The sequence below is a fragment of the Delphinapterus leucas genome, chromosome 7 (assembly GCF_059928025.1).
Source record: "Delphinapterus leucas isolate spDelLeu-1000000601 "Yukka" chromosome 7, BTC_Dleu_Yukka2, whole genome shotgun sequence".
NCBI classification, from domain to species: domain Eukaryota; kingdom Metazoa; phylum Chordata; class Mammalia; order Artiodactyla; family Monodontidae; genus Delphinapterus; species Delphinapterus leucas.
The window spans coordinates 74,009,085-74,022,222 of record NC_143135.1 but is presented as its reverse complement, the minus strand read 5'-3'; positions in this window follow the sequence as shown (position 1 = coordinate 74,022,222).

Below are 13,138 nucleotides of genomic sequence, written 5' to 3'. Positions count from 1 at the left end.
ACTAGCTTTCCCCAGATAAGGCAATACAGGAGGAGCCATGATATTGTCTATGACTTAGGCTTATTAGTCACACACCATCATTTCCACAATATATAATTCGTTACACAGGTCAACCCTACACAATGTCAAAAGGAACCACAGTGATTTTCAACCTCAGCACTGACAACTTTGGGCTAAATAATTCTTTGTTATGAGAGACCATTTGATCCATTGTATGATGTTTAGCATCATTCCTGGCTCTAGGCACTACAGTAGCAGCCCCTCCCCCAAGTTGAGACAACAAAAGTTGTTTCCATATATTTCTAAATGTTCCCCAGTGGATAGGTAGACAGAAATTATGTATGAGTTATAACACTGCACTATACAACAGTGTAGATGGCAGGATGTGGAGATCCTTGGTGGACACTACAGGATGGCGGCTATCTCATTTTATAAAGCAGACAAAACTTGTTTTATTTGTTGATAAAGCATAGTAAGGATCCTTTAAAGACTGAATTCTACTACTGCATGCACAATGAATTTGATGTATTTATAGATTTACTGATTAAGTATAAAAAATTTAATTTTATTTTGAATAAGTATTGTGCTGTTAGCATTATTATCATTTTGTTACTACTCAGAAGAAACTCTGTAATTTTCATATAGAATGCTTAGCAGAAATCTGTTTGTAATGGTTTATGTCTTGTGTGTTTTATTACTGAATTCAAAAGGCCAGAGCATACGCTATGAACTGAAGTAACGTGTCGAACACACACACACACACACACACACGTGCATCTTCAGTGTGATGGTGCCCAGATGCAATGAAATAGTTCACTGGATCCAGCAGTCATGCCCTTTCCATTTTAACATAAATTAGACTGATTCATAATCACATATGTGCCAAATTGTGTCTACTCCAAATTTGGATGATTGCTGACATGGTAAACTGAGATTCATAATACTTTCCTTGCCTCAGGCATTCCCTAACACGTAGGAGACAAAAATATTTTTAACATCTTTAGAAGGTTTAAAAGAGTGACAATACAACTCTGGACAAAGGGGCCAACTTGGACACCGGGGTATCAATATCATAATTTATCACCTCTCCTTGTTTAAAAAGTCCTTTCATTCACCTATTGATCCTTCAAAGTTAATCTCTAGCTACAGCTCTTCCAGGAAGATTTCTGCAACATGTTGGGCATAATCTCTAAGATCCAATATCAGGAATTATTGGACAATGAGACTATGTCTCTTCCAAAATCATGCATCTACATGTATATGTTTTTTTCTTGATGATATTATCAATTATTTGAGAACAGAGCTTATATTTAATGCCACTTGATTTCCTTTAGTTTTGGGTTTTCTAAACATTTATTAACTGACTTTTTCACTCAATTTGTCAATGTAGATATGGTATAGTATAGTGATAAAGACAAGCTCTGAAACCAGAATACCGTATTTGTATTACAACTTTCATTTCCCAGTTGTATGAATTTGAGGGAGGCGTTAGGGCTTTGCACAAAAAGTGCTTCCACTAGACATTCACATAGCAAACTCTCTGACTTCTTTCTAGTCTTTGATAAAAGCTAATCTGCTTAATAGGCCCATGTATTATTGTATACAATAATACATGGGCCTATTAATGTATTATTTTAATTGCAACCACTTAATACATTTAATGTATTACAGTTATTATTACACTTAATGTATTATTTTAATTGCAACCACTTATTTTCCCTACTCCAGTTTACTGATCAACTCCTGAATTCTCTTCAATTTTATTCTTTTTTTGGCACCATTTATCACCTATCATACTGCACCATTTTCTAATTTGTTATGATTATGGGCTATTTTCTGTTAACCATTCCAGAATGTAAGAACTTTATCTGTTTACTGAGGTATCTCATGTATCTAGGAAAGTGACTGAAAATTTGTATACAATTATCAGGATTGAATGCAAATTTTGTGCCAAGTGAAGCTTATATAAATTGGGGAACCATCTATAAGAAAAATAATAAAACATTGCAAATGCTAAATGAGGTAGAACCATATGAACATAATCATAGGGCTGTTTTCAGAGCATTGGAAGAGGTCCTTACCAGTGAACAACAATGAGGCATAGTCTTTGTTAACTTCTCAATAAATCCACATTTGGTAGGCACTCAAATATTGTTTAAATAAATGAATTAAACTTAGCTGAACCTTAATTTCTTCAATGATAAAATCATAATAAATTGACTTATATAGAAATGTCCAGAAAAAATATGAATAAATTCATGTACCTTTCTTAGAAAAGGGCCTGGAATAAGGTCAGTCCTCAATGAATAGTCATTGATAGCTTTGGAAGTTAGGCAAACACCAGAGTTGAGAAGTTCTTATATTTTTTTTCTCCAATGAAAATTATACAGATCTATAATCTGGAATTAAGCTATATAGTAAAGGAAAAGAATATTCAAACCGTATTTCTGCCAAGGATCCCATATTAGAATGCATTCATGTATCCCATTTGTGGATTTATCAAAAAACTTGAAAGCAATCTCATACTAATAAAAGTTTCTTAGGGTGATATAGATCCACTTGGATCCCAAAGTGGATTTTGGTGTTCCCAAGTGTGTTCCCAAAGTGCCCTGCAAGTTCCTTTCATACAGGAAAAATTTCACTACTGAAAAGAGGCTATTTCTAGGGCTAATAGCAGTAGCCAAATAGACAATCTTCACAGACCATATGGTACAACAGTGAGGAGAAATAATTTTGGCTAAGATGAACAGAACCATTCCTACTCTTGTGAAATATGTCTTGTACTTCTTTAAGACTCATCCATAGTGAAAATAACATGAAATATCAAGGCCAGGTCTAGCCAGACCCATAAACAACGTAGCTGAGGGTATTACATGGCATTCGTGAAAATCAGAGTCATATTGATGTAACTGTCTTCTGGAAGTTTTATCTTTTCAAGATAGATTTGTTCTGACAGGAATCACTTACGTCTACTTTCAAAAGTTCAAACTGGCTTCAAAGCAAGATGAACTCTTCTGTATAAATGTAGATGAAAAAAATATTTTCCTTGGTCCAAATACAGTGGATCAAGAAATTCCTTGTCAGTATATGCATCTCTTTGGTGCAAAATGACAAAGGATGGAATATAACTTTCCAGTTATGTCAAGACATCAGTGTGGTAATGGTAAAACTTGAAGATGATCTCTTTCAACTTGAAGGATATCGCGCAGCATACTATAGTACAGCACATCCTAATAGAATAATTCATTTACTTTGAAGTGAATAAAGGTGGGTTTTTTTTTCCCATAAATTTTTGTTTGAATGTGAATCAGTAATCTTGCTGGCAGCCTCACTATGCATTTGTTATGGGAATTTTAAATATCATGCATTATATGATCTGTATCCTCAAATGGTTTCAAATAAAAGTTGTCTGCTGTTTTCTGGTGGAGTGCCAAGTGAATGAATACTCATTTGATTTGCTATCTGTACATATAGTTTTACATCTTCTATAATTAACCTGTCAGTCTAGTGTCTCCTCAAAAACTTCTGCCATGTATTGTGGAGTATATTAAAAGCTAAGAATTCTTGCAGCAGTACTGGCATTATTTTCATGCCTGTACCTGAGTTTTCTTTAATAGACAAAGACCAATTTAATTTTTAGTATTATGTGTCTTGTTTGATTTTACACCTGGGCTATCATTTCACATCGTAGAAAAATAAAATAAAACCAATTCCACTGTAACATTCAGGAAAATGAACAATCAGACTTTAGTAGATGGGATATATTGAAAACAAAAGGAGGTCCAACTTTCTGTCAGCTCAAGTTAAACCCAGGATCCATAAATTAAACTATTATATAAAAAAAAAGGATCTGGGACTTCCCTGGTGGTGCAGTGGTTGGGAATCTGCCTGCCAATGCAGGGGACACGGGTTCAAGCCCTGGTCTGGGAACATCCCACATGCCGCAAAGCAGCTAAGCCCATGTGCCACAACTACTGAGCCTGTGCTCTAGAGCCTACAAGCCACAACTACCGAGCCTGAGTGCCACAGCTACTGAAGCCCATGCGCCTAGAGCTGATGCTTCTCAACAACAGCAATGAGAAGCCCGCTCACTGCAACTAGAGAAAGCCCCTGTAAGACCAAACACAGCCAAAAATAAAAAACTAATTAATTAAAAAAATAAAAGGATCATTAAATTATCAAATATGATGTCTGGCATGAGGTTACCATCTTTAGTTAATAAAGCTTTCTGTTATAAATGATGGTATTCATCAAATGCAAGTAATCCAGTGTTTGAGTTTTTAACATGAATAGCAGTTTAATATAACTCTAAAGTCACTAAAACTTTTATTACAAACCGTTATTAGAAAATCTTCATTGTATAAGTTGCATACGGAAGACCTGAGTTTGGAAAACTTCTTTGAGAACTTTAGGAAATTCACCTAAATTCCCTGAATCTTAGCCTTTTGCAGGAAAATTGCAATTTTCCTACTTATGGAGTTGCAATAATTCTGCATTGCAGGAGGCTTAGAAGCAACAATCTAGATGAAATGGGAGGCTAGAGACTTGGTCTGGTGTTTTGTTTAGACTCTATATGTGTATTTTGAATTTGTTTGGAAATTGATGAAAATAAGAAGGGACCTAACATCACCCACTACCCTTAACCTATAGCAAGGAAAGAATTGGCATCAGTTCTTGCAGAGCTTTTTGATGGTAAAACGTGACCTACTGTAAATATAAAATGTTTTGCATGTGTAGACTGCTACTACTGTGATTTTTTCGACCTAAGATAATTCATATGAATTTATGAATGAAACTCTGCAGGACAAAGTTTGCCAAAAAGGAATAGACATAGAACCATATGTATCCATTTCATTATGTGAAATATTTACTTTAACCAGTTAGTTAAAGCAAAGGTTGCACAGATAGGATAACAGAAAGCTCTTACAAGATTCCACAGATAATAGACATTTAAGATTCTAACAGAGAAGATAGAGTCCAGTCAGAGAAATAAAATGCATGGAAGCACATGAGTCCCAAGAAACATCCAAGTGCAGCTCCCAGGTCCTTTCTAAGTTTCACAGGATAGGCTTTATCTCTGGATTATGATCTATCAAGATATGCAGGTAGATCTTCATTTTAAGAGAACTCCAGCAGAAGTTTTTAGGGTTTTTCATTTGTTTGTTTCAATGAACTCCAGATTATGTAGGGAAACCAAGATGCCATATGTCAGCCACTCATCTACACAGTTCTAGACAATGGTCCTGGGTTCTGCCAGAGGAGTTTCAAACTTTAAAAAGCACATTAAAAATTACTAGCTACCTCATCTCATCTTTATCATTGATGAAAGTCTTTAGCTGACTTCCAGGTAACCCCAGAGACAAGCATAGGGATGTAAGGTAATCCTATCTTATACAGTTCATGAGCCAGATTTTCAGGCTGGCTGTGATAGCCAAACACTGTATCTGTACAATCATGAGTTGGATTAGATAAAAAATCATTAATATTTAACCTAAAATTGTGATTACACTAGGCCAAAAATTATTGGTATTTTGATTAGTGTTGCCTTTGTAACAATATTGGTAATTTGGAACTCAAATCATGCATTTTGGACATATGGTCACAGTTAGGAAATTATATATGAGTAAATGCTTCATCTAAAGTTTCAGCTGATTCAGCTGACATCAGATTTCTGTCCCAGAGTGGGCTAGCCTCTAGCAATGTGTCCATGGAAGAAAATTGTGTTGTTTCCCCCTCAGCCAGCCATCAAGGAATGCTCATTAACATTTAGGCTATTCATAGAATATGGAGAGCTGAGCAGCCAGGTGGACCAGCTACACTTCATGTCCTCCAGCATTTCCAGAACCCCCCTGAGTAAAGACTTCCTAGAAGCCTCTAAAGTCAATTGGTAGTTATCTACAGAACTGTTTCTGTGTCTTCTGAGATGATCAGAACTGATCATCACCTACATTTGTTGACCTACTGGGTACTACAAGGTCATACTGTACTGACCTCAAATCTTTATTTTTAGAGAGGTAGCTTCCATTTTTATATCATAGTTAGAAGTTCCCAACTTTACCCTTGCTAGTGTAAATATTAGGAAAGGCTCTGGCCGGGAGTATTTGACATTCGATACTAAAGCAAATAATCAAATTATAGGAAAACAGAAGTTCCTGAGTGTCTTCTGAGAATTGGTTGCCTTTGCCAGATTTTTAAATTATAAATATGTGTCAACTGATGTTATATGGACGTTTTTTATTCTAACATTTTACAGTGCTGTATTATTTTTCAAAACACTTTTTTTTAAATAAGAGCTTTTAAAATGCACAAACAGGTATATTAGTTTTGTCAAGGGGCTTCTTAGTAATATTTTAGCATAACATAATTTCTTTCAGTCTCTCCAAAGCTACTCCTAATAAAAAGGCAGTATATAAAAAGAGGCAGCTTTAAAACAAGTCTTTTCAACTAGAGTGTTACTTTCAGGAAACTCCAGATAGAAATTCTGAAGTCTCCACCGAGAACTTGTTTTTCTTATCTTTGTTTTCTTATCAAAGCAATATGCAGAGTCAATGCAATCCCAATCAAAATACCAGTGGCATTTTTCACAGAAGTAGGGCAAATAATCCTAAAATTTATAGGGAACCACATAACATCCCAATAGCCAAAGTAATCTTGAAGCTGGGGGCCTCATGCTCCCTGACTTCAAACTATATTACAAAGTTATTATAATTTAAAAAGTATGGTATTGGCACAAAAACAGACACGGATCAATGGATCAGGATAGAGAGCCCAGAAATAAACCCATCCATATATGGTGAATTAATTTATGACAAAGGAGCTAAGAAGGTACAATGGAGAAAGGATAGTCTCTTGAATAAATTGTGTGGGAAAACTGGACAACCACATGCAAAACAGTGAATCTGAACCACTATCTTATACCATACATAAAAATTAAGTGAAAATGGATTAAAGACTTAAATGTAAGACCTGAAACTATAAAACTCTTAGAAGAAAACACAGGTGGTAAATTGCTTGACATAGGTCTTGACAATGTTTTATTTTTGTTGTTGCTTTTTTTGTTTGTTTTGTTTTTAATATGACACCAGAAACAAAGGCAATATAAGTAAAAATAAAGAGAGGACCTATATCAAACTAAGAAGCTTCTGCACAACACAGGAAACCATCAGCAAAATGGAAATGCAACCTACTGAATGGGAGAAAATATTTACAAATTGTATATCTGACAAGGGGTTAATATCCAAAATATATAAAGAACTCATACAACTCAAAAGCAAAAATGAAAACAAAACCAAAACCAAAAAACAACCCAGTTAAATCATGGGCAGATGATTTAAATAGACATTTTTCCAAAGATGTACAGAAAACCAACAATTACTTGAAAAAATGCTCAATGATATTAATCATCAGGTAAATGCAAATCAAAACCACAATAAAACATTACCTCACACCTGTTAGAAAAGCTATAGTCAAAAATACAGAAATATCAAGTTTTGGGGAGAATGTGGAGAAAAGGGAACTCTTGTGCACTGTTGGCAGGAATGTAAATTAGTGCAATCACTATGAAAAACAGTATGGTGGCTCCTAAAAAATTTCAAAATAGATCTATCATATGATCTAGATATTCTACATCTGGGTATGTATCTGAGAAAAAAAGGAAAAAATAACTTGAAAAAACATATGCTCTCCCATGTTCATTACAGCATTATTTACAATAACAAAGATATGAAAACAACCTAAGTGTCATGGATGGATGAACGGGTAAAGAAATCTTCATATATATATATATATACATATATATATATATATATATATATATATATCTCAATTCAAAATTCCCTAAGTGAGCACTATCAAAAACCTGTATCCAGATCAAGAAACTAAGTTTCAATATCCCAGAAGACCTTCTGTATACTCTTCCAATTATTATCACCCATAACCCAAAGATAACAACTATCTTGATCTCTAATTATACAGATTTTGTTGAATCAACTTTATATATGTGATAATCTTCAATTTTTTTCATTTAGCTTCTTTCATACAGTTATGTTTATAAAATGTAATCATATTGTTCTGCTTTGTGTTAATCCTTTCTTTCCTCTTTGCTATATATTATTGCATTGTGTGAACACATAGAATATTTATATTTATTTTACTGTACATGAGCATTTGAGAATTTTCCAGTTTGTGACTATTGTAAAGAGTATTGCTATTAACATTCAAATATGTTTCTTTTGTATTTTTATTTATACATCTATTTGTATTAGGTAAATCTAGGAGTGGAATTATTATGCTATAGAATCTCACATATTCACCTTTAGTAGATAAATGGCAAGCAGTTTAAAATTGGTCATGATAATTCACACTCTCAATAGGAACATATGAGGAAACAGTATGCTCCACATGTTTATCAACACTGTCTTTTTTATTTCATCCAGTCTGGTGTTTCCATTTATCCAAAAATAAATACGACCTTATATTTTAGTTAGAAACATTCTTGCCTTATCCCATGTATTGCAAAATTTCTTCCTGATATTTTAGATATTCAGATAATATCTATTGTATCCATTTATGAGTTGTTTAAATTTTTTTTAACATCTTTATTGGGGTATAATTGCTTTACAATGGTGTGTTAGTTTCTGCTTTAAAACAAAGTGAATCAGTTATACATATACATATGTTCCCATATCTCTTCCCTCTTGCGTCTCCCTCCCTCCCACCCTCCCTATCCCACCCCTCCAGGCGGTCACAAAGCACCGAGCCGATATCCCTGTGCCATGTGGCTGTTTCCCACTAGCTATCTACCTTACGTTTGTTAGTGTGTATATGTCCATGACTCTCTCGCCCTGTCACAGCTCATCCTTCCCCCTCCCCATATCCTCAAGTCCGTTCTTCAGTAGATATGTGTCTTTATTCCTGTCTTACCACTAGGTTCTTCATGACATTTTTTTTTCTTAAATTCCATATATATGTGTTAGCATACAGTATTTGTCTTTTTCTTTCTGACTTACTTCACCCTGTATGACAGACTCTAGGTTTATCCACCTCATTACAAATAGCTCAATTTCGTTTCTTTTTATGGCTGAGTAATATTCCATTGTATATATGTGCTACATCTTCTTTATCCATTCATCCAATGATGGGCACTTAGGTTGTTTCCATCCCTGGGCTATTGTAAATAGAGCTGCAATGAACATTTTGGTACATGACTCTTTTTGAATTTTGGTTTTCTCAGGGTATATGCCCAGTAGTGGGATTGCTGGGTCATATGGTAGTTCTATTTGTAGTTTTTTAATGAACCTCCATACTGTTCTCCATAGTGGCTGAACCAATTCACATTCCCACCAGCAGTGCAAGAGTGTTCCCTTTTCTCCACACCCTCTCCAGCATTTATTGTTTCTAGATTTTTTGATGATGGCCATTCTGACTGGTGTGAGATGATATCTCATTGTAGTTTTGATTTGCATTTCTCTAATGATTAATGATGTTGAGCATTCTTTCATGTGTTTGTTGGCAGTCTGTATATCTTCTTTGGAGAAATGTCTATTTAGGTCTTCTGCCCATTTTAGGACTGGGTTTTTTGTTTTTTTGATACTGAGCTGCATGAGCTGCTTGTAAATTTTGAAGATTAATCCTTTGTCAGTTGTTTCATTTGCAAATATTTTCTCCCATTCTGAGGGTTGTCTTTTGGTCTTGTTTATGGTTTCCTTTGCTGTGAAAAAGCTTTGAAGTTTCATTAGGTTCCATTTGTTTATTTTTGTTTTTATTTCCATTACTCTAGGAGGTGGGTCAGAAAGGACCTTGCTGTGATTTATGTCAAAGAGTGTTCTGCCTATGTTTTCCTCTAAGAGTTTTGTAGTGTCTGGACTTACATTTAGGTCTTTAATCCATTTTGAGCTTATTTTTGTGTATGATGTTAGGGAGTGATCTAATCTCATACTTTTACATGTGTCTGTCCAGTTTTCCCAGCACCACTTATTGAAGAGGCTGTCCTTTCTCCACTGTACATTTCTGACTCCTTTATCAAAGATAAGGTGTCCATATGTGCGTGGGTTTATCTCTGAGCTTTCTATCCTGTTCCATTGATCTATCTTTTTATTTTTGTGCCAGTACCATACTGGCTTGATTACTGTAGCTTTGTAGTATAGTCTGAAGTCAGGGAGCCTGATTCCTCCAGCTCCTTTTTTTGTTTTCAAGATTGCTTTGGCTATTCGGGGTCTTTTGTGTTTCCATACAAACTGCAAAATTTTTTGTTCTAGTTCTGTGAAAATTGCCAGTGATAGTTTGATAGGAGTTGCATTGAATCTATAGATTGCTTTGGGTAGTAGAGTCATTTTCACAATGTTGATTCTTCTCATCCAAGAACATGGTATATCTCTCCATCTATTTGTATCATCTTTAATTTCTTTCATCAGTGTCTTATAATTTTCTGCATACAGGTCTTTTGTCTCCTTAAGTAGGTTTTTTCCTTGATATTTTATTCTTTTTGTTGCAGTGGTAAATGGGAGTGTTTTCTTGGTTTCACTTTCAGATTTTTCATCCTTAGTGTAGAGGAATGCCAGAGATTTCTGTGCATTAATTTTGTATCCTGCTACTTTACCAAATTCATTGATTAGCTCTAGTAGTTTTCTGGTAGCATCTTTAGGATTCTCTATGTATAGTATCATGTCATCTGCAAGCAGTGACAGCTTTACTTCTTCTTTTCCCATTTGGATTCCTTTTATTTCCTTTTCTTCTCTGATTGCTGTGGCTAAAACTTCCAAAAGTATGTTGAATAAGAGTGGTGAGAGTGGACAACCTTGTCTTGCTCCTGATCTTAGTGGAAATGCTTTCAGTTTTTCACCATTGAGGATGATGTTGGCTGTGGGCTTGTCATATATGGCCTTTATTATGTTGAGGAAATTTCCCTCTATGCCTACTTTCTGCAGGGTTTTTATCAGAAATGGGTGTTGAATTTTGTCAAAAGCTTTCTCTGCATCTATTGAGATGATCATATGGTTTTTCTCCTTCAATTTGTTAATATGGTTTATCACATTGATAGATTTGCATATATTGAAGAATCCTTGCATTCCTGGAATAAACCCCACTTGATCATGGTGTATGATCCTTTTAATGTGCTGTTGGATTCTGTTTGCTAGTATTTTGTTGAGGATTTTTGCATCTATGTTCATCAGTGATATTGGCCTGTAGTTTTCTTTCTTTGTGACATCCTTGTCTGGTTTTGGTATCAAGGTGATGGTGGCCTCGTAGAAGGAATTTGGGAGTGTTCCTCCCTATGCTATATTTTGGAAGAGTTTGAGAAGGATAGGTGATAGCTCTTCTCTAAATGTTTGATAGAATTCGCCTGTGAAGCCATCTGGTCCTGGGCTTTTGTTTGTTGGAAGATTTTTAATCACAGTTTCAATTTCAGTGCTTGTGATTGGTCTGTTCATATTTTCTATTTCTTCCTGATTCAGTCTTGGCAGGTTGTGCATTTCTAAGAATTTGTCCATTTCTTCCAGATTGTCCATTTTATTGGTGTAGAGTTGCTTGTAGTAATCTCTCATGATCTTTTTTATTTCTGCAGTGTCAGTTGTTACTTCTCCTTTTTCTTTTCTAATTCTATTGATTTGAGTTTTCTCCCTTTTTTTCTTGATGAGTCTGGCTAGTGGTTTATCTATTTTGTTTATCTTCTCAAAGAACCAGCTTTTAGTTTTATTGATCTTTGCTATTGTTTCCTTCATTTCTTTTTATTTATTTTGATCTGATTTTTATGATTTCTTTCCTTCTGCTAGCTTTGGGTTTTTTTGTTCTTCTTTCTCTAGTTGCTTGAGGTACAAGGTTAGGTTGTTTATTCGAGATGTTTCCTGCTTCTTAAGGTGGGCTTGTATTGCTATAAACTTCCCCCTTAGAACTGCTTTTGCTGCATCCCATAGGTTTTGGGTCATTGTGTCTCCATTGTCATTTGTTTCTAGGTATTTTTTAATTTCATCTTTGATTTCTTCAGTGATCACTTCATCATTAAGTAGTGTATTGTTTAGCCTCCATGTGTTTGTATTTTTTACAGATCTTTTCCTGTAATTGATGTCTAGTCTCATGGCATTGTGGTCCGAAAAGATACTTGATATAATTTCAATTTTCTTAAATTTACCAAGGCTTGATTTGTGACCCAAGATATGATCTATCCTGGAGAATGTTCCATGAGCACTTGAGAAAAATGTGTATTCTGTTGTTTTTGGATGGAGTGTCCTATAAATACCAATTAAGTCCATCTTGTTTAATGTATCATTTAAAGCTTGTGTTTCCTTATTTATTTTCATTTTGGATGATCTGTCCATGGGTGAAAGTGGGGTGTTGTTTTAAAATTTTTAAAAAATAAAATTAGTTCCATAATATCTTAGTCATGAATATTTGTCATTTTCCAGGGTTATTAATTTCTTAAATAAATTGGTTTCATTTATAAACTGTTAGCAATCTCTTTTGTTTTAATTTTAGAAAAGTGTTTACATAACTATGAAGAAAATGCATGCTCAAAATGATGTTTCTGTAAAATAAAATTGTAGGAAGAAAAATAAGAAAAGTTATTGCTCAGTATAATTGTGGTATATAGTCTCCTAGTTTTTCTGGTAATTTATGTTGGTAATAAATTTTTTTTTGAATTTCAGAAAACTATAAGAAGAAATATTAATGAATTGCTAAGAATTTTATTATTGAAAAATATGAAGCATAAATAATACTGGTGATTAAATGGACTTAAATTTTATAATATACCATGCATTATTATAGTCATTTATATTTGCTTGTTTATATTTTGAATACATGTTGGGATACAGATTTTTTAAAGAGACAGTGACAGCATGAGATACAAAATTTATTATATTTCCCTTTAGATAATAAATATGCTTTAGTACATCAATTGCACATTTCAGTCCAATCTCATCTGTCATGTAGCTATTTTTTCTAAATTGTTTTCAATTTTTCATCTTTTTTAGGTATATTTAGAATTTCCTCAGTCTTTAGTGTATTCCTCACTTATTTCTAACTCTTCCAAGGATGATACCAAAATCCATGACATCTTATTGGAGGACAATCATATTTGGTTTTTAACATCTTTTGATCTTTTGGGTTTTTTCCATTATTAGTTTTTAGTAATGCAATTCTC